This window comes from Balaenoptera physalus, assembly GCF_965194825.1.
Source record: "Balaenoptera physalus genome assembly, chromosome: 8".
Taxonomy (NCBI): domain Eukaryota; kingdom Metazoa; phylum Chordata; class Mammalia; order Artiodactyla; family Balaenopteridae; genus Balaenoptera; species Balaenoptera physalus.
Genome location: NC_138887.1, coordinates 87,758,473 through 87,780,632, shown reverse-complemented (window position 1 = coordinate 87,780,632; position 22,160 = coordinate 87,758,473). Strand labels below are relative to the sequence as shown.

The window sequence follows — 22,160 nt, the reverse complement described above, 5'->3', positions numbered from 1 at the left end:
TTGCTGAACCAGCTAAAACCTTGAAAGGACTGAGCTAACTACTGCAAGAAAAATGTACAATAGCAGAATGAGAGTTTAAAAGTAATTTAATTGCAGTATATACTGTATTAAAGATCAGACAGCAACATATACTAGTAAATATTAAGAGACTGGTACACTGTCAAAACTTAGCTGTACTATCAAGGATGCATCTTGTCTTAGATATGGTACTGTAAATGATAACTTGTTATTAAGGTCTAAATAACATTTTGAAATAACATTTTGAATTAACATTTTCTTCCTTTTCTCTACCTTAGTGAAATATTAAAACTGAAATTAAACCTTCAACTACACTTTTTCAAGACATGATTCGTCTCCCTAAGTATTTTTAACATTCTCTTCAAAAACTTTTCAAAGCAATCTAGACAGTTTTCTTATATTTATTTTTTTAATGCAAGGTGAACTTATTTGGGAGATTTGTTTACTGAGATTTTTGCCAGTTAGGAATTTTATCTTTCAGTATAAAATCACTCATTGCACCCAACTGATCTCCTTTTTAGAAAATATAACTCCGAGACATTTGGACTTGATCTTTGATTTTACATTTCTGGACATTCTTCAGAGAGCTTGGTAATTCTCTGAAAATTTTTCAGTCTGAATTTTTTTTGCCAATGAAGAATATATTCGAAAGGATTACTAATAACAAATCCAATATGTCTGTAATTATACCTCAGCCCCTAATAACTCCTTCCCAGTGGAATTCAAACTTCTGAGAATCCCTTTCCCCCTTCCCTCCAACACCAGTCCTTTATCCCATGAATTTCTGTAAACAGAAAAGTTTAGGGGCTAAATGTCTTAGCCTGTAGCCAAATCCTACAGAGTATCAATAAACCAGTTTGTAAAGAGGTGGGAAAATATCATTCAAGAAAACTTCGCTGTCTTGAGTGGACATAGCGGATTTGGATGCCTGTCTTTGCAAGTCAAAATTTATGCTCTAATGAAAACTGCACTACTCAACAAATCTATTTATAAATTCATTCTAAACACTGAATGAATTCATTCCCAATGCTTAGAACATTATTCATTTCCTTCTATTCTTTGCAACATACATAATTAAATTAATAAATTATAATTTAGGTTGGCCTACTGTAAAGAGACTTGATTTAACATGATCAGTCTTTAGAAGAGACCTCTTCCTAGTAACCTCTGTTGTCCTTTCAAGAACATCAAACCAGTATCTGAAGTGGGTTAGAGCACAGCCTGTGACACCGGATTGAAAGCCCAGCCCAACCCCCACCTATCACTAGTCATGTGCGAACTTGGATGAGTTGCTGAACCTCTCAAAGCACTGATTTTCCTACCTCTAAAAGGGAGTCATAACAATAGTTACCTCAGTGGGCATTAGTAAGATCTAATGAATTAATGTGAGCAATGCCCTCTGCCCCATATCTGACAGAGTAGGTGCTCAACAAATGACTGCTTATTAACATGTATGAAAAGGAAGCCATACAATATTTTTACTATATACTGCTCTATTACCGAAATGTAACTGTATAATTAAAGTTGAATGGAAATTCTCCTATCAATGAAGACTTTTGACATTTCTAGAATATAAAGCTGATTCTACTTCCTTGCATAAGATCCTTCAGTGATTCCCCATAATCTGGATGACAATATGCAAACGTTTTGTCATGATACATAACTTCTTTCATCATCATCTCTCTCCTTGCCCCACATCTCCTCAGCTTTATCTACTACTACTCCTGACTTGAATAAATGCAACTGTCATACAGCCCCTGAATATGCCATGCTATCCATGTCTCTGTACCTCTTTCTATGCTGTTCCCTTTGTGTGGAAGGCCTTCTCTTTTGCCTTCCTTTAATCTCCTGCCAAACTTGTGCTCCTCCTTCATTACCCACCTCATGAATCTTTTCTTCTGGATAGTCTTTACTGATGCTTCCCATTCTCTAAGGAAAAGTAATAGCTCTTTCTTTTCTACTAGGTTCAATTATCATACCAGGCAGTAAAAACATGTGTTTACCTGTCTGCCTATATTAAGCTATGAGTTTACTGATGGCAGGCATGGACTTTGTTCTCCTTGCTATCTCTCTGGCATAGAACATGCTCCTTGACTAGTGTACCTGCACTAATATTTCTTTTGATGAATGAATTAATGACCAAATGTATTTATCAAGATTTTTTACCAGTTCTTACGACCTCCATTGCTCCACCCTGATCCAAATCAATCTCTAAGTTGGTTTCTCGGCACACATCTGCCTTCCACAGTCTATTCCCAGCAAAATAGCCAGACTGCTATTCAGTACCCTCCCATGGTTTCTCATCCCTTTTAAAGTAAAGCCTAAGTCCTTACAATTACCTCAGGATATGAGTGATCAGGATCCTATTGCCTCACGAAACTCATTTACTCTGACTCTCATTCTCTACCACATCACTCCATTCACACCGGCCCCCTTTTCATTCCTCGAACATACTAAGCATACACTTGCCACAGGGCCTTTGCAGTTAACAGTTCTCTCTGCTTGGCAAGCTCTTCACTCATCTATCAGCACAGCTCCTTCCCTCACTTTGTTTGAGTCTCTGCTCCAGTATCAATTTATTTTAGAGCCCTCTCTGGTCAATCCATATAAAATAACCCCAACAACAACAACCATGCCCCAATTCTCCCAACTCCCTTATCCTCCTTCTATATTTTTCTTCCTAGCACTCATCTCCATCTTATTTGTATTCACTATATTTACTTTTGTATTTGTCTATTGCTTGTCTTTCCCACTTGTATATAAGCAATTGATAAGTGTGCATTTAATAAGTTAATATATTTAACATTATGCTCATTATAGAATATTCTCTTCTTTCTGGCTAATAGTTTTGGTTTAACTTCTGCTACCCCTATTGCTTTTCCCTTCTTTCCTTAACAGAGAAAACTTGGAATGGGTCAAAACTGAGAAACGTATGTAAGCTGAGGAGCCATACTTAGGAGGTTATTCTTTTTCTAGCGTGAAGGTAGAGGGCTTCAGGAAACTTTATATAGTATGGAATTGGTCTTTGAACCTCAGTTTTTTATTCCTACATACATCACCTTTCCCACTCATACCATTTTCCTTTCTCATTTCAAGCAGTCAGTACTTTGTATTCTTTCTCCTCAGTTTGGAATTCTTAGTGATTCCCTGCAACCCCATTCTGATCATTGGTCCCTTTCTTCTATATTAGACACTCTCAAGAAAGAGCTTCTTTCTTTCTTCCTACTTTAGAGACTTTTTTCAGGAAGCATCAGAAACTCATGCATGCTAAATCTTGAGAGGATCTGAATTTTTCCAGAGATTAAAGTCTTAAAATAGAAAACTGAAATTCTACTGTGGATTATGAAACACCAGCAGGAAAGAGCAGGAGCTAAAATTTTTTATGTTAGTCTTGTCAACCCTGAAATTACACTTCTAGGAGGTCATCTCCCCAGTGCTAGGTACTAGGTAAAACAGAAAACTAATTAACCATCTCAAGAATTGAGATCTAGCTTTTGTTAAATATCTAGAACTAGAAGAGTGTCAAGAATATAGTGGATACTATGAAGACAAGTATTATTTCTTTAATTAAAGATTTTTGTGGCTCAATAGAAATCTAACAAACTTTAAAGGAGAATTTTACAAGGTTTCTAGGTCTCTACAATTATGTTTTTACTGAGTTTCCTTGCTTTACAGCTTCCTTGCTATTTTTCCCACGTTTTTCATGTCTTTTCCTGGTCTAGAATTCCTAGAAACTTTCTATGTATGTAGGCCATAATAAACTGACACTTTTTCTATAGGCAATGGGAGCATATTTATAGAACTTTTGAAAGTACTTTCATGTGGTTAACCAAATTTCTTTGGGCCCTCATATAGGGATGTTGAGTGAGTCAACCAAGGTCACAGAACTGTTTAGTGACAAAAGGTAGATGAATCACACCCAATGATCATGAGGGAGGGCTCTTGGTGCTGTATTATCCTCATATGCAGGAATGACACTACTGACCTACCATTGTCAGGATTCACACTTTGAGCTGCTATTCCAATAACAATGATGGATTTGCTTTGATCCACCCACAAATTCCTAGCTTTATTCATGACACACAGAATATGTTTTCTTTAATATTCAATTAATTATGTAAGGTCCAGCAATTACATAAGATCCAGAGTGGCCAAGTGTTTTAAATCCGTACAATAGGATTTTCTAACCAACTGATTTAAATTGAGATCTGGCATTCTGGGCAGCAATCAGCAGAGCACCAAGAAATTAGTTCCAGGAATACCTATCCAATTAGACAGGCCTGGGCCTACAGTCCTAATAGGTGTTTCGTCTTTGTTTTTGTCATGCTGTTTTTTGTTGCTAAAATATTTAAATGTTTTAATGTATTTTTATCACACAAAGGTTTCTTGGTGAAGGGCATGGATTTTTTAAAAGCAATTAATAAATCATGAAATTTTCTTATAGATATTTTATGATGACTGAGGTAATCAAGCCAAACCTGCATTTATGCATCATATGTTTTTAAAGCCAACATTTTATTTCATTATTTTTGACTCCTAATCCAGTGAAGACTCTAAGAAAATAGTTAACGGCTAAGGAAATAGAGGAACCAAGGCAGAAAAACTAAATCAGTGTTAAAAGACTCCAGACTGAATCACTAAACAAGCCAGAGACAAAGCATCTTTTCCCTTTCCTAATCCTCCCTTTACACTTGCCATTTGTTAACACGGGTCACTGCTGTCACATTAACTACTGTGGATTATGAGTGCTATCAGCAGGTTGAATTAAATTCCTATTAAACCTTCATTTGGAGATTTGGGTCATGTCTTCATTTCTCTGGAGTTGTGGTTAGATGTGTTGCCATGTAATTTGGGGAGGTAGGGATCAAAATGGTCCCAAAATGTGTCTTTATTTTAGGCAGTGATCTGCAGACAGGATATGTTGTGTTTTCAAGAAATACATTATAACCAAAACATAACTTTCTTATTTAACATTATCTTACAAGATCCTTTTTGACCTACCTCCTAGAGTAATGAAAATAAAAACAAAAATAAACAAATTGGACCTAATGAAACTTAAAAGCTTTTGCACAGCAAAGGAAACCATAACCAAGACTAAAAGTCAAACCTCAGAACAGAATGGGAGAAAATATTTGCAAAAGAAGCAACTGACAAAGGATTAAGCTGCAAAATATACAAGCAGATCATGCAGCTCAATATCAAAAAAACAAAGAACCCAATCCAAAAATGGGCAGAAGACCTAAATAGACATTTCTCCAAAGAAAACATACAGATGGCCAACAAACACATGAAAAGATGCTCAACATCACTAATCATTAGAGAAAGGTAAATCAAAACCACAATGAGGTATCACCTCACACCAGTCAGAATGGCCATCATCAAAAAATCTAGAAACAATAAACGCTGGAGAGGGTGTGGAGAAAAGGGAACCCTCCTGCACGGTTGGTGGGAATGTAAATTGATACAGCCACTATGGAGAACAGTATGGAGAGTCTTTAAAAAACTAAGAATAGAACTACCATATGACCCAGCGATCCCACTACTGGACACATACGCTGAGAAAACCTTAATTCAAAAAGATACATGTACCACAGTGTTCATCGCAGCACTATTTACAATAGCCAGGACATGGAAACAACTTAAATGTCCATTGACAGATGAATGGATAAAGAAGATGTGGCAAATGGAATATTACTCAGCCATAAAAAGGAGCGAAACTGAGTTATTCGTAGTGAGGTGGATGGACCTAGAGTCTGTCATACAAAGTGAAGTAAGTCAGAAAGAGAAAAACAAATATCATATGCTAACACATATATATGGAATCTAGGGAAATGGTACAGATGAACTGGTTTGCAGTGCAGAAATTGAGACACAGATGTAGAGAACAAACGTATGGACACCAATGGGGGAAAGCGGCAGAGGGGTGGGGTGGCGGTGTGATGAATTGGGAGATTGGGATTGACATATATACACTAATATGTATAAAATGGATTACTAATAAGAACCTGCTGTATAAATAAATAAATAAAATAAAAAATAAAAAAAGATACATGTACCACAATGTTCATCACAGCACTATTTACAATAGCCAGGACATGGAAACAACCTAAATGTCCATCAACAGATGAATGGATATAGAAGATGTGGCACATATATACAATGGAATATTACTCAGTCATAAAAAGAAACGAAACTGAGTTATTCGTAGTGAGGTGGATGGACCTAGAGTCTGTCATACAAAGTGAAGTAAGTCAGAAAGAGAAAAACAAATACCGTATGCTAACACATATATATGGAATCTAGGAAAATGGTACTGATGAACCTAGTGGTAGGGCAGGAATAAAGGTGAAGATGTTGAGAACGGACTTGAGGACACCGTGGAGGAAGAGGAGGCTGGGACACAGTGAGAGAGTAGCATTGACATATATACACTACCAATTGTAAAACAGATAGCTAGTGGGAAGCCACTGCATAGCACAGGGAGATCAGCTTGGTGCTTTGTGACAACCTAGAGGGGTGGGATAGGGAGGGTGGGAGAGGGACGCTCCCAAGGGAGGGGATATAGGGATCTATGTATACATATAGCTGATTCACTTTGTTGTACAGCAGAAACTAACACAACATTGTAAAGAAATTATACTCCAATAAAGTTGCTAAAAAATAAATAAATAAATAAATAAATAAATAAATAATCAAAATGTAAAAATCACATAGAATATTTGAAGGGGGACTATTAATACCAATACTCAAAAGAAGAGACACTTTTCTCTTAACTACTCTACCTTATCCCTTTACATTCACAGATCAGGGAAAGATAAAAGCCTACAGATGTAGTCTTTTCTTTTTAATTTTTTTATACAATTTTTATAGGTTACTTTCCATTTATAGTTATTACAAAATATTGGCTATATTCACTGTGTTGTACAATACATCCTTGTAGCCTATCTTACACCCAATAGTTTGTACCTCCCACTCCCCCACTCCTATATTGCCCATACCATCCCAGAACCACTAGTTCTGTTCTCTGTATCTGTGAGTCTGTTCTTTGTTGTTATATTCACTAGTTTGCTGTATTTTTTAGATTCCACATGTAAGTGATATCATATAGTATTTGTCCTTCTCTGTCTGGCTTACTTAACTTAGCACAGTGCCCTCCAAGTCCAACCACGTTGCTGCAAATGGCAAAATTTCATTCTTTTTCTTATTATTGAAACATAGTTGATTTACAGTGTTGTGTTAGTTTCAGGTGTACAGTAACGTGATTCAGTTATACAGATATATAAATATTTTTTACATTCTCTTCCATTATAGGTTATTACAAGATATTGAGTGTAGTTCCCTGTGCTATACTGTAGGTCCTGTTGGTTATCTATTTTATATATAATCCCAAACTCCTAATTTATCCCTCTCCCCTCTTCCCTTTGGTAACCATAAGTTTGTTTTCTATGTCTGTGAGTCTATTTCTGTTTTGTAAATGAGTTCATTTGTAACCTTTTTTTACATTCCACATATAAGCAATATCATCTGATATTTGTCTTTCTGTGTGGGTTACTACACTTAGTATGATAATCTCTAGGTCCACCCATGTTGCTGCAAATGGTATGATCTTATTCTTTTCTATGGCTGAGTAATACTCCAATGTATATATGTACCACATCTTCTTTATCCATTCATCTGTTGATGGATGCTCAGGTTGCTTCCATATGTTTGCAATTGTAAATATTGCTGCTATGAAAATTGGGGTTCATGTACCTTTTCAAACTCGTGTTGTTGGGTTTTTTCATATATATACCCAGGAGTGGAATTGCTGGATCACATGGTAGTTCTATTTTTAGTTTTTTTAGCAACCTCCATACTGTTTTCCACAGTGGCTGTACCACTTTGGATGTAGTCATTACTTTTTTTTTAAATTTAATTAATTAATTAATTTATTTATTTTTGGCTGCATTGGGTCTTCATTGCTGTGCGCGGGCTTTCTCTAGTTGCAGCAAGCAGGCGCTGCTCGTCGCTGCAGTGCACAGGCTTCTCATTGCAGTGGCTTCTCTTGTTGCAGAGCACAGGCTCTAGGCATGAGGGCTTCAGTAGTTGTGCCACACAGACTCAGTAGTTATGGCACACGGCCTTAGCTGCTCCGTGGCATGTGGGATCTTCCTGCATCAGGGCTTGAACCCATGTCCCCTGCATTGGCAGGTGGATTCTTAACCACTGCACCACCACGGAAGTCCCTGTAGTCATTTCTTGATCACTGGCAGAAGATAATTTCAAATTAAGCCTACCTGTTCTTTTCTTACTCCCATGGCTTTAGTGTACATGTCAACTGACATGTCATATGTTGGAACCTATTTAGGAAATAATATTGTGGAGGAGACTCAGCACTGAACACTGTGAAACAACATTTTGCAAAGTGTCCTCTATGGAGCAAGTGCATCAGAATCACTGGAGTGGTAATACAAGTACCATTTGGATAGTGGTATCCAATTTCTGGGTCCCAGACTAAACCACCTGAACCAGATTTTCCAAGGCTGGAACCCAGTAACCTGCATTTTAAATAGGCTCCTGAGTGATTCACATGCTACAGAACTACTGACTTGTTGGGGGGTAATTTATAACTCTCATTCTGCTCACTGCCTTAAAGAAAGTTAAAAAAGGAAAAGATTAAAGTAAAAGAAGTCACTGGAGCTATTTGCAAAAGCACTACATAAACAGTGTTCAGTGTAGCAAGAGCCTAGACAATCTAATTATAATACAAATATAAAGTAAGGCAAGGACAAACAGGCACGGCTCGGACCGGACTGTTTCTGCGCCCTCTGCTCGGCCGGCCCCATTCCCGATGGCACCGGTGACCCGCGCCTGCCCACTTCTTGCACTTCTGCAGCACACCAACCTGTGGCCAGACTGGGGATGCGTACCCTGCCGGCCCCCGGGGGTCAGCCGTGTGGCTGACAGGGTCTTGGTGCTCCGGCTGGGTGTCAGGCCTGTGCCTCTGAGGTGGGAGACCTGAGTTCAGAACATTGGTTCAACAGAGACCTCCCAGCTCCACATAATATCAAATAGAGAAAGCTCTCCCAGAGATCTCCAGCTCAACGAGAAAACCCAGGTCCACTCAACGACCCGCAAGCTACAGTGCTAGACACCCTATACCAAACAACTGGCAGGAAAGGAACACAACCCCACCCGTTAGCAGAGAGGCTATCTAAAATCATAATAAGGTCACAGACACCCCAAAACACACCACTGGATGCAGTCCTGCCCACCAGAAACACAAGATCCAGGCTCATCCACCAGAAGACAGGCACCAGTACCCTCCACCAGGAAGCCTACACAACCCACTGAACCAACGTTAGCCACTAGGGGCAGACACCAAAAACAATGGGAATTACGAACCTGCAGGCTGTGAAAAGGAGACCCCAAATACAGTAAGCTAAAAAAAATGAGAAGACAAAGAAACACACAGCAGGTGAAGGAGTAAGGTAAAAACCCACCACAACAAACAAATGAAGAGGATATAGGCAGTCTACCTGAAAAAGAATTCAGAGTAATGATAGCAAAGATGATCCAAAATCTTGGAAATAGAACGGAGAAAATACAAGAAACATTTAACAAGGACATAGAAGAAGTAAAGAGAAAACAAACAATGATGAACAACACAATAAATGAAATTTAAAATTCTCCAGAAGAAATCAATAGCAGAAAAACTGAGGCAGAAGAACAGATAAGTGACCTGGGAGATAAAATAGTGGAAATAAATACTGCAGAGCAGAACAGAGAAAAAAGAATGAAAAGAATTGAGGACAGTCTCAGAATCTCTGGGACAACATTAAATGCACCAACATTCAAATTATAGGGGTCCCAGAAGAAGAAGAGAAAAAGAAAGGGACGGAGAAAATATTTGAAGAGATTATAGTTGAAAACTTCCCTAATATGGGAAGGGTAATATTCAGTCAAGTCCAGGAAGCCCAGAGAGTCCCATACAGGACAAATCCAAGGAGAAATATGCCAAGACACATATTAATCTAACTACCAAAAATTAAATACAAAGACAAAATATTAAAAGCAGCAAGGGAAAAACAACAAATAACAAACAAGGAAATCCCCATGAGGTTAGCAGCTGATCTTTCAGCAGAAACTCTGCACGCCAGAAGGGAGTGGCAGGACATATTTAAAGTGATGAAAAGGAAAAACCTACAACCAAGATTACTCTACCCAGCAAGGATCTCATTCAGATTTGATGGAGAAATTAAAACCTTTACAGACAAGCAAAAGCTAAGAGAATACAGCACCACCAAACCAGCTTTACAACAAATGCTAAAGGAACTTCTCTAGGCAGGAAACACAAGAGAAGGAAAAGACCTACAAAAACAAACCCAAAACAATTAAGAAAATGGGAATAGGAACATACATATGGATAATTACCTTAAATATAAATGGGTTAAATGCTCCAAACAAAAGACACAGACTGGCTGAATGGATACAAAAACAAGACACGTATATACGCTGTCTACAAGAGACCCACTTCAGACGTACAGACACATACAGACATTAAGGGAGGGGATGGAAAAGATATTCCATGCAAATGGAAATCAAAAGAAAGCTGCAGTAGCAATTCTCATATCAGACAAAATAGACTTTAAAATAAAGACTCTTACAAGAGACAATGAAGGACACTACATAATGATCAAGGGATCAATCCAAGAAGACGATATAACAATTATAAATATTTATGCACCCAAAATAGGAGCATCTCAATACATAAGGTAAATGCTAACAGCCATAAAAGGGGAAATCGAGAGTAACACATCAGAGTAGGGGACTTTAACACCTCACTTTCACCAATGGACAGATCATCCAAAATGAAAATAAATAAGGAAACACAAGCTTTAAATGATATTTTAAACAAGATGGACTTAATTGATATTTATAGGTTTATAGGACATTCCATCCAAAAACAACAGAAAACACTTTCTTCTCAAGTGCTCATGGAACATTCTCCAGGATAGATCATATCTTGGGTCACAAATAACGTCTTGGTAAATTTAAGAAAACTGAAATCATATCAAGTATCTTTTCTGACCACAACGCTATGAGACTAGATATCAATTACAGGAAAAAATCTGTCAAAAATACAGATACATGGATGCTAAAAATACACTACTTAATAACCAAAAGATCACTGAAGAAATCAAAGAGGAAATCAAAAAATACCTAGAAACAAATAACAATGAAAACACAACGACCCGAAACCTATGGGATGCAGCAAAAGCAGTTCTAAGAGGGAAGTTTATAGCAATACAATCCTACCTCAAGAAACAAGAAACATCTCAAATAAACAACCTAAAGCAATCAGAGAAAGAAGAACAAAAAAAACCCAATGTTAGCAGAAGGAAAGAAAGAAAGATCAGATCAGAAATAAATGAAAAACAAATGAAGGAAACAATAGCAAAGATCAATAAAACTAAAAGCTGGTTCTTTGAGAAGATAAACAAAATTGATAAACCATTAGCCAGACTCATGAAGAATAAAGGGAGAAGACTCAGATCAGTAGAATTAGAAATGAAAAAGGAGAAGTAACAACTGAGACTGCAGAAATACAAAGGATCATGAGACATTACTACAAGCAACTCTATGCCAATAAAATGGACAACCTGGAAGAAGTGGACAAATTCTTAGAAATGCACAACCTTCTGAGACTGAACTAGGAAGAAATAGAAAACATAAACAGATCAATCACAAGCACTGAAATTGAAACTGTGATGAAAAATCTTCCAACACACATAAGCCCAGGACCAGATGGCTTCACAGGCGAATTCTATCAAACATTTAGAGAAGAGCTAACACCTATCCTTCTCAAACTCTTTCAAAATAAAGCAGAGGGAGGAACACTCCCAAACTCATTCTACGAGGCCAACATCACACTGATACCAAAAACAGACAAAGGTGTCACAAAGAAAGAAAACTACAGGCCAATAGCACTGATGAACATAGATGCAAAAATCTTCAACGAAGGACTAGCAAACAGAATCCAACAGCACATTAAAAGGATCATACACTATGATCAAGTTGGGTTTATCCCAGGGATGCCAGGATTCTTCAATATACGCAAATCAATCAATGTGATAAACCATATTATCAAATTGAAGGAGAAAAACCATATGATCTTCTCAATAGATGCAGAAAAAGCTTTCAACAAAATTCAACACCCATTTATGATAAAAACTCTCCATAAAGCAGGCATAGAAGGAACTTACCTCAACATAATACAGGCCATAGAGGACAAACCCACAGCCAACATCGTTCTCAATGGTGAAAAACTGAAACCATTTCCACTAAGATCAGGAACAAGGCAGGTTGTCCACTCTCACCACTATTATTCAACATAGTTTTGGAAGTTTTAGCCACAGCAATTAGAGAATAAAAAGAAATAAAAGGAATCCAAATTGGAAAAGAAGAAGTAAAGCTGTCACTGTTTGCAGATGACATGATACTATACACAGAGAATCCTAAAGATGCTACCAGAAAACTACTAGAGCTAATCAATGAATTTCATAAAGTAGCAGGATACAAAATTAATGCACAGAAACCTCTTGCATTCCTATACACTAATGATGCAAAACCTGAAAGAGAAATTAAGGAAACACTCCCATTTACCATTGCAACAAAAAGAATAAAATACCTCGAAATAAACCTACCTAATGAGACAAAAGACCTGTATGCAGAAAACTACAAGACACTGATGAAAGAAGTTAAAGATGATACAAAGAGATGGAGAGATATACCATGGTCTTGGAGTGGAAAAAGCAACATTGTGAAAATGACTATACTACCCAAAGCAATATACAGATTCAATGCATTCCCTATCAAACTACCAATGGCATTTTCCACAGAACTAAAACAAAAACGTTCACAATTTGTATGGAAACACAAAAGACCCCAAATAGCCAAAGCAATCTTGAGAAAGAAAAACAGAGCTGGAGGAATCAGGCTCCCAGACTTCAGACTACACTACAAAGCTACAGTAATCAAGTTAGTATGGTACTGGCACAAAAACAGAAATATAGATCAATGGAACAGGATAGAAAGCCCAGAGATAAACCCACGCACCTATGGTCACCTTACTTTTTTTTTTTTTCTTTTACATATTTTTACTGATCTACTGGACTTCTTAGTTTTTACTGCATATTATTCTCTTTTTTTTTTTTAACATCTTTAATGGAGTATAATTGCTTTACAATGGTGTGTTAGTTTCTGCTTTATAACAAAGTGAATCAGTTATACATATACAGATGTCCCCATATCTCTTCCCTCTTGCATCTCCCTCCCTCCCACCCTCCCTTTCCCACCCCTCTAGGTGGTCACAGAGCACCAAGCTGATCTCCCTGTGCTATGTGGCTGCTTCCCACTAGCTATCTATTTTACACTTGGTAGTGTATATATGTCCATGCCACTCTCTCACTTTGTCCCAGCTTACCCTTCCCCCCCCCGTATCCTCAAGTCCATTCTCTAGTAGTTCTGCATCTTTACCCCTGTCTTGCCCCTAGTTTCTTCATGACCATTTTTTTTTGATTCCATATATATGTGTTACCATACAGTATTTGTTTTTCCCTTTCTGACTTACTTCACTCTGTATGACCGACTCTAGGTCCATCCACCTCACTACAAATAACTCAATTTCGTTTCTTTTTATGGCTGAGTAATATTCCATTGTATATATGTGCCACATCTTCTTTAACCATTCATCTGTTGATGGACAATTAGGTTGCTTCCATGTCCTGGCTATTGTAAATAGAGCTGCAATGAACATTTTGGTACATGACTCTTCTTGAATTATGGTTTTCTCAGGGTATATGCCCAGTAGTGGGATTGCTGGGTTGTATGGTAGTTCTATTTTTAGTTTTTTAAGGAAACTCCATACTGTTCTCTACAGCAGCTGTATCAATTTACATTCCCACCAACAGTGCAAGAGGGTTTGCTTTTCTCCACACCCTCTCCAGCATTTATTGTTTGTAGATTTTTTGATGATGGCCATTGTGACCAGTGTGAGATGATACCTCACTGTAGTTTTGATTTGCATTTCTCTAATAATTAATGATGTTGAGCATTCTTTCATGTGTTTGCTGGCAATCTGTATATCTTCTTTGGAGAAATGTCTATTTAGGTCTTCTGCCCATTTTTGGATTGGGTTGTTTGTTTTTTTGATATTGAGCTGCATGAGCTGCTTGTAAATTTTGGAGATCAATCCTTTGTCAGTTGCTTCATTTGCAAATATTTTCTCCCATTCTGAGGGTTGTCTTTTCGTCTTGTTTATGGTTTCCTTTGCTGTGCAAAAGCTTTTATGTTTCATTATGTACCATTTGTTTATTTTTGTTTTTATTTCCATTTCTCTAGGAGGTGGGTCAAAAAGGATCTTGCTGTGATTTATGTCATAGAGTGTTCTGCCTATGTTTTCCTCTAAGAGTTTGATAGTGTCTGGCCTTACATTTAGGTCTTTAATCCATTTTTTCTTCTATCTTTTTTTTTTTTAATGCTATTCTTGTCCGCTTACATTCTTTTTTTATGTATGTATGTATGTATGTATGTATGTATGTATGTATGGCTGTGTTGGGTCTTCATTTCTGTGCGAGGGCTTTCTCTAGTTGTGGCAAGTGGGGGCCACTCTTCATCGCGGTGTGCGGGCCTCTCACTATCGCGGCCTCTCATTGCCGAGCACAGGCTCCAGACGCGCAGGCTCAGTCATTGTGGCTCACGGGCCGAGTCACTCTGCGGCATGTGGGATCCTCCCAGACCAGGGCTCGAACCCGTGTCCCCTGCATTGGCAGGCAGATTCTCAACCACTGCGCCACCAGGGAAGCCCTTTAATCCATTTTGAGTTTATTTTTATGTATTGTGTTAGGGAGTGTTCTAATTTCATTCTTTTACATGTAGCTGTCCAGTTTTCCCAGCACTGGGAAAAGATAAGGGTCACCTTATCATCAAAAAATCTACAAACAACAAATGCTGGAGAGGGTGTGGAGAAAAGGGAACCCTCTTGCACTGTTAGTGGGAATGTAAATTCATACAGCTACTATAGAGAACAGTATGGAGATTCCTTAAAAAACTAAAAATAGAACTACCATACAACCCAGCAATCCAACTACTGGGCATATACCCTGAGAAAAACATAAATCAAAAAGAGTCATGTACCAGAATGTTCACTGCAGCTCTCTTTACAATAACCAGGACATGGAAGCAACCTAAGTGTCCTTCGACAGATGACATGGAAGCAACCTAATTGTCCTTCGACAGATGACATGGAAGCAACCTAAGTGTCCACGAACAGATGAATGGATAAAGAAGATGTGGTACATATATACAATGAAATATTACTCAGCCATATAAAGAAACGAAATTGAGTTATTTGTAGTGAGGTGGATGAACCTAGAGTCTGTCGTACAGTGAAGTAAGTCAGAAAGAGAAAAACAAATACCGTATGCTAACACATATATATGGAATCTTGAGGACACGGGGAGGGGGAATGGTAAGCTGGGGTGAAGTGAGCGAGTGGCATGGACTTATATATACTACCAAATGTAAAATAGCTAGTGGGAAGCAGCCGCATAGCACAGGGAGATCAGCTCGGTGCTTTGTGACCACCTAGAGGGGTGGGATAGGGAGGGTGGGAGGGAGACACAAGAGGGAGGAGATATGGGGATATATGTATATGTATAGCTGATTTACTTTGTTATAAAGCAGAAACTAACACACCATTGTAAAGCAATTATACTCCAATAAAGATTTTTAAAAAATAAAACAAAGTAAGGCAACCCTTTCTATAAAATATTCTTAAAAACATACGCCTCCTGGTATAAAAATATCTTTGTGAGAAGTAAACAAAAATTGAGAATGGAAAAGTTGGTAAAGAAATTTTAAAAAGCAATTGATCGTTGACCACATAAAACAGATCACTTCCCCTACACAGTTTTGTAACTTTCACTCTATGTAAATCAAAAGTCCGCATAAATGTCTTTTAAAAACTGTATTTTTTAAAAGTATGCTCTCTGACTTTTTAATCTAAAACTCTAGCTGTAAAAGTAATTAACTTTTAATTGGGAAAATTCACCAGGTTACAGCTTGAGTTAAGATAACATGAATACTTGGCCTGAGTTAAGAGAAACAGAAATATAGTGTATAAACAAAAACAAACAAACAAGGCAATATGAGGGGGAAAGAGAGAGGAGATAGAAAGAGAAATAGATGAAAGTAGAGGAGTAAGTTTACTTGGAAACATGTTCTTCACATCTACTGGGAAGAGATTGCAGAGTAATATCTTCCAAGGAAAAAGTCTTCCTGAAATATTTTTCCATAGTAGAATTACACAAAGGAAAATAGTACATACATGTTTGCATTTTGGGTGGGGGTGGACAGAAAACATTTAAGAAAATGAAACACTTCACTAGCTCTAAGCACTGAAAGCAATAAAATCTTGGCACTTATGGATTTAACATTCATAGTTCTGACTATTGTAGATGTCTGTGTCCCTCACATTGCAGTAATCTGTAATTTTGATGAGGCACAATTTGAATTACACGTGTTGAAAGGGCAGAATGTCAGAGCGAGTCCTGCAGTCCATCAAGGCACCTGGGCAGCGGCTGGGCAGTGGAAGCGTGACCATAATTACACACGTGTGATAATGCTTCTGCACCATCCCCCTCACCACCCAAAAGTTAGCTTTTAGAACTGGTGATAGAAGTAAATAAAAAGTCAAAGAAACGGATCTTTGTAGGAAAGCAGAATATTTAAATGAAAGAATGGCATACCATTGATAAGAAGAAATGTTTATGTTTATGTTCCATACTACTCCTGAGCATAGCATAATAGTTGAACATATAGACTTTGGAACCAGACTTCTTGAGTTTTAATCAAATTGATTCCTGGTAAATTCTCAGCAGTACCTGCCTTAGTTTCCTCATATATAAAGTGAGGGTAATGAGAACTCTCAGAGGATTATTATGAGGGTTGAAATTAGTTAACGTTTATAAAGGGCTTACAGTAGTACTATATAAGAATTTGTTTAAATAAATTCAGATAGAATTAGCATGACTGTTTCAGGGCATATTTCAGCCAGGACAGAGCTCATTAAATGTGAGAGAAAGTCTCAGCAACATGTGAAAAGACAACTTGCGTAGCAGGCATGTATCCCTTCATGGAAATACGACTTTCAGGAAAGCCAGGAGTGGAAAACAATATTGTCTTGTGATTCTGGGAGTTTTCATAAGAAGCATCCTCTCTAAAAAGCAAATATCCACTATATTTTACATTGAGCTGATAAAGAAAATCAGTGATTTCAGTGGGGAAAGCTTTATGTGCCAAAAAATATGAAAACAACTTCACATAATACTCAACTGATAAAAAAATAATGGCATATATCTGTCTTGAGGATTCATAGAAGCTTTTATTTTTCCTATAATAACATCAGTTATGAGACAGGCATATTGTCTTGATCTTCTTTTCTTTCTTTCTTTTTTTTTTTTTTTGCTTTGTCAAGTGTATTCCTTGGCACTTGACAAATAAATGAGCATAACCATACCATAATCATAACTTGACTGTATATACTCCATTTCCTCAAGAAGTTGCATGAACATAAAGCATACATTCTCCCCTTCCATCCTGCCAGGCTGTCAGTGAGTCTGGCCTTTAAATAGAACTCTGGTGCATTCCAATTTACAGGCAAGCATTACTTATTGTTGGGAACGCTCTCTGAAGATGAAGAATGAAGGTCCTGTGCTCTTAGGAAGAATAAAGCAGCTTTCAAAGAATGGTGACATCACCCAACAAACCTGCTGTCATTAGACTGAAATAAATGGGAGAAGTTCAATTAAACTCACAGTCTGAAAAGTAATTTAAAGGCCTCTTTCTTCTGCTTGGTGTGTATAAATGCTCAATTTTTATTCTTAACTTTGCTAGGATCAGTAACATCAAATACATAATAAGACTGGCAGCTAAATGCTTCATTTGTTCAGGGCAGAATATTTCTATGACTCTACACTCATAAACCACCCAGCCCCTATGTGAAACTGCAATTTCCCTCTTAAGCAATTCACCTTAAGATAATTATGTCCCTGCAGTTTTGTTTAAATTTCAGTTTTAACAGGTCCATGTGGCTTGTTAAAAAAATGTAACTTGAGCAATAAATGATACATTGCGGTTGATCTCATTTATCTTCATAACCAAGGTATCTCATTGCTCTTTACAAAGAAAAGTAAATGTCATATGAGACCAGTCACCCTAGATTTCCCTCAGTAGTCATAGGGTACATGCTATTACTGCTCCTTCTCTTCTCTGAGACTGGGACACTTTTAGGAAAATATTCTGAGTGACATAAAATTGGGAAATGATTTAAACTGTGATCCCTGGCTAAATTCCTGTTGTCAACTCTATGCAGTTAAATGATTAGCAGCAGGGCCGAATGGCTACCATCTCACTGGGCTGCTAGCTGCCTACTTGGTTCCACTACTGCCACTGGTGTGCTGCTTGAAAAACCAAGAAGGCAGCTGAGGTCATCCTGCCTTTGAGGTTTAAGTAAAATTCAAGGTTAAATTTAATGTCTTTCCTATACTTCTGATAATTTCTAGGACCTAAAATTTCATGGTCACTTCTGGCTCTGAATTTCTTCAGTTTCCTGTGGATTCTAAGACTTCTATCTTGTAGCCATTCTCTTCCTTCTGCTCTGTGAAGGCACAGATATGGAATTTAGCCCTTTCTGATTTTTCCCAGCCCACTCACTCAAGGTTATCATGTCTAGCAGTAAAGGTTTGGAGGACCAGGACTTCCAGTTTTACTAAATTTGGCATTTTAACATTTTAATACAGGCCATAAGATACTGCTCAGCTTTCTCTCTTCTAGAAGGCTCTTTCACCTTTCAGACCCCTCTATTTATTATGTACATCAATTTGGCTCACCACTCCCTACTCAGTCCAAGACTTGACACTAGATGTCTGCAAATCCTGTTAAAGTAAGGGTCCTCTGCTCTGGGTCTCATTCTTCAGTAGCACCTAAGAACTAGTGGATGGTTTGACAGTTTAGAATTTTCCTTCTCCCATATCAGTCGCTATGCATGCTTCCCTAATCACTCCCCACTCTTATATATATACAAACTCTACCGTTCACATGAGGGATATTAAGTCATACCCTCTGGGGCCATTTGGACTAACAAAGTGGTTTTACTCCTTTGACTTACCTGTCAAGTCTGTTAAAAAATATTTGAGGTGGTCCAAAACTAATTAAGCTGGTCAACCAAACAACTAACTTGGTCCTCCTCCTTTCCTCCCCACCTCCTTTTCTTCCTTCTTGCCATAACAACTAAAACCAGTTTACAAAAAAATCATACTAATTTGTAGGAAAGAAGGAAATCTGGGTCATATAAATTTATACGCATAATTTTTTAACTCCCAGGTCTCTTCAAGAGTGCTACAGTTAGCTGATTCACTTTGCTGTACGATAGAAACTAACACAACATTGTAACTATACTCCAATAAAAATTAATTGAAAAAAAGTACTGCTGTTAATATTTTTTTCTCTAAATGCATAAAGCCTAGATTCAGATGCTGTGTCATGTATCTTTGTGAACTGAATTTCAATCTCTAACTCCAAAGAGGTAAAACAGAATCTGCATTGTTTATGAATACAAATAAAGTATTCAAAACTGCACATAGGGGCTTCCCTGGTGGCGCAGTGGTTAGGAATCTGCCTGCCAATGCAGGGGACACGGGTTCGAGCCCTGGTTCAGGAAGATCCCACATGCCGCGGAGCAACTAAGCCCGTGAGCCACAACTACTGAGCCTGCACTCTAGAGCCCGCGCACCTAGAGCCGGTGCTCTAAGATGAGAGAGGCCACCGCAATGAGAGCCCCGCGCATGGCAATGAAGAGTAGCCCCCGCTCACCGCAACTAAAAAGAAAGCCCACGCACAGCAACGACGACCCATCACAGCCAAAAATAAATTAATTAAAAAAAAAAAAAAAAGAGAAATGTATTTCCAATAAAATTTAAAAAAAAAAACTGCACATAAATTAAACATCTTATGTTTTTTGTTTGCCCAGGCCATGGCTAAAAAAAACAGAGTCACAATAACATTGGCAAAAATAATATTTCTCTAGTGCTGCTCCTATTTGCTTAATTAAAAAAAAAAAAAATCCAGGCCTCTCAAATCCCTTCTAAGTACTTCCGGAAGCCACGTCTATCCTTTGTTCTCAGCAGCTACCAGACAGGGAATATTTTCATCCCTCTTGCTCAGGCCCTACTTCCTGGAGCAATATCTGCTACTAAAGATCCTGATGCCAAAGCCAAAGGTATCATGATTTATGCCTCCTTGCTCTGTTCCACTGTCTCTCAATACCAAATGTAGATAAGCACGGCTTCCTGTTCAGACATCTGTCATGTCCTCAAACAGTACCCCGTCTGCCATCCTGAAGTAAACATTTGTGACATAATCAACAAGTAAGGTTTATCGCCCTATGCTTTCTCTATCTTTGTGTGATTTTAGTAAAGCGCCTCTTCTTTTTAAATTCTCAATTGTCATTTCCTCTCTATAAGACACACAGTGTGTTAGGCTGGGATCCAAGTGCAGATGCTGTTCCTACCTCCAAACGGCTCACTCGAAGGATGCTATTTTTAACCCTTTCCCTCTCTCCCTCCTTTCTCTCTTTATCTCTTTCTTTCTGATTGTCTATGCTTCAGAGTACTGACTTTTATATTCATCCTCAAAAAAATAGAGGTAGGTCCAAAAATAAACTTGATGAGGAGAAATAGGTACTAAGTAAGATTAAAACTCTAAACCTTAGAAACAGAGGCTCTTCATAAACAACTTAACTAGTTTCAGTTCATGGTTAACAGCCCTGCAGTTTAAAGAGAGCCTTCCAATAAGAAATCTGTGTGTTTAAAACCATGTGTTGGTGATTAGTAACTAATCACTATTTTTGTAATTTTCACATTAGAATCAGTATCTCATAAGAATGTAGGTGATGGTAAGAGAATAAATAGAAATAAAATATCATCTGGGCAGAATGTTTTTAACCCTTAAAATTACTCCAGAAACATAAGATGGCATTTGACTTACACTATTGCTAGGAACTCAGATAATAAGCTAGAGGGGCTAATTGTCCTCCTCATCACTCCTTTGCCTCTCACAGTGGGACTAACTTCTGAGAACAGTGAGCATCTGGCATGCTGCTCTCCTCAAGAATAAAGTGGATCCTGAACTGTCAGTTGCTGACTGGTGGGCTTGGAAGCTAGGTGAGATTTCTGGACAAATTAAAAAGTAATTTGCTGATGCACACTTTCTCATAGTTTTTTAATTACTTGCTTTTATTCTTTTTCATTTTTTCCCAATCATATGTTTCTTTTGATCTACTTTGAAGAGAGTTTTTCTCCCTAAAGTCTCTTAACTGTCAACAAGTCCCCCTCAAATGAGCCCAGAGATCAAGACTTGATTACCTTTAGCATCGTAAGCTTAGAAAAAATGGTGGGAAGAGGAAGTTGCCTAAAACCAAAGCTTTCAAAATGCTTCACATTACCCCAGCACCACTGTGGAACTGTTTAAACCATGGAAGTTATAAAGAAAGTTACCTGTGTGTTACTGTAATGTATAAATGTTTCTTCTTTATTGTCAAGTGCATTGAAAATGTTTTTAAATAACTAAATGTTAGAATTACAGAAATGTTTATACATTTTTCCTTCTTTTCTGTTTCTGTCTTGGCAATCTGACTGGTGTGCCTCTGCACATTTACAATATCCTTGCTTTTCTCTTTACAGTCTCAATAAACTATGACAAGGGTCTGTGTCTACATACACCAAAACAAGTGATAAATTAAAGACAAATGTTATCAGTTGCTTGGATAGCTTGTTTACCTGTGCCAAAATGAACTGATTAAATGGTTTTGTGTTTAAAAGAGAAAAAAAAGAGCCAAACTTAAAAAAGTTAAGAGAGTAATAAAGGACTCATTTTCCATTTCCTAATATTGCTGTATATAAATAGGCAATGTTGAATGTCTCAAAATCAAAAAGATGATTTCTATGTAACGCATTTAAAATGCTAATCTAGGGATTATCTGCATATTCTATTATTTGTATATTCAGGAGGCAAAGGATATTTTCTCCATATTCTGTGCTATT

At 37.6% G+C, this 22,160-nt stretch overlaps 1 long non-coding RNA gene across 1 annotated transcript; it reads right to left on the bottom strand.

The window, feature by feature from the left end:
* Nucleotides 1–212: 212 nt before the first annotated feature.
* LOC309665771 lies at nucleotides 213–18,127 on the bottom strand. The gene is made up of 2 exons (XR_014266682.1): nucleotides 15,314–18,127; nucleotides 213–15,279 (listed from the first exon to the last, which is right to left on the bottom strand). It is a non-coding gene; the product is annotated as an uncharacterized lncRNA (long non-coding RNA).
* Nucleotides 18,128–22,160: the final 4,033 nt, after the last annotated feature.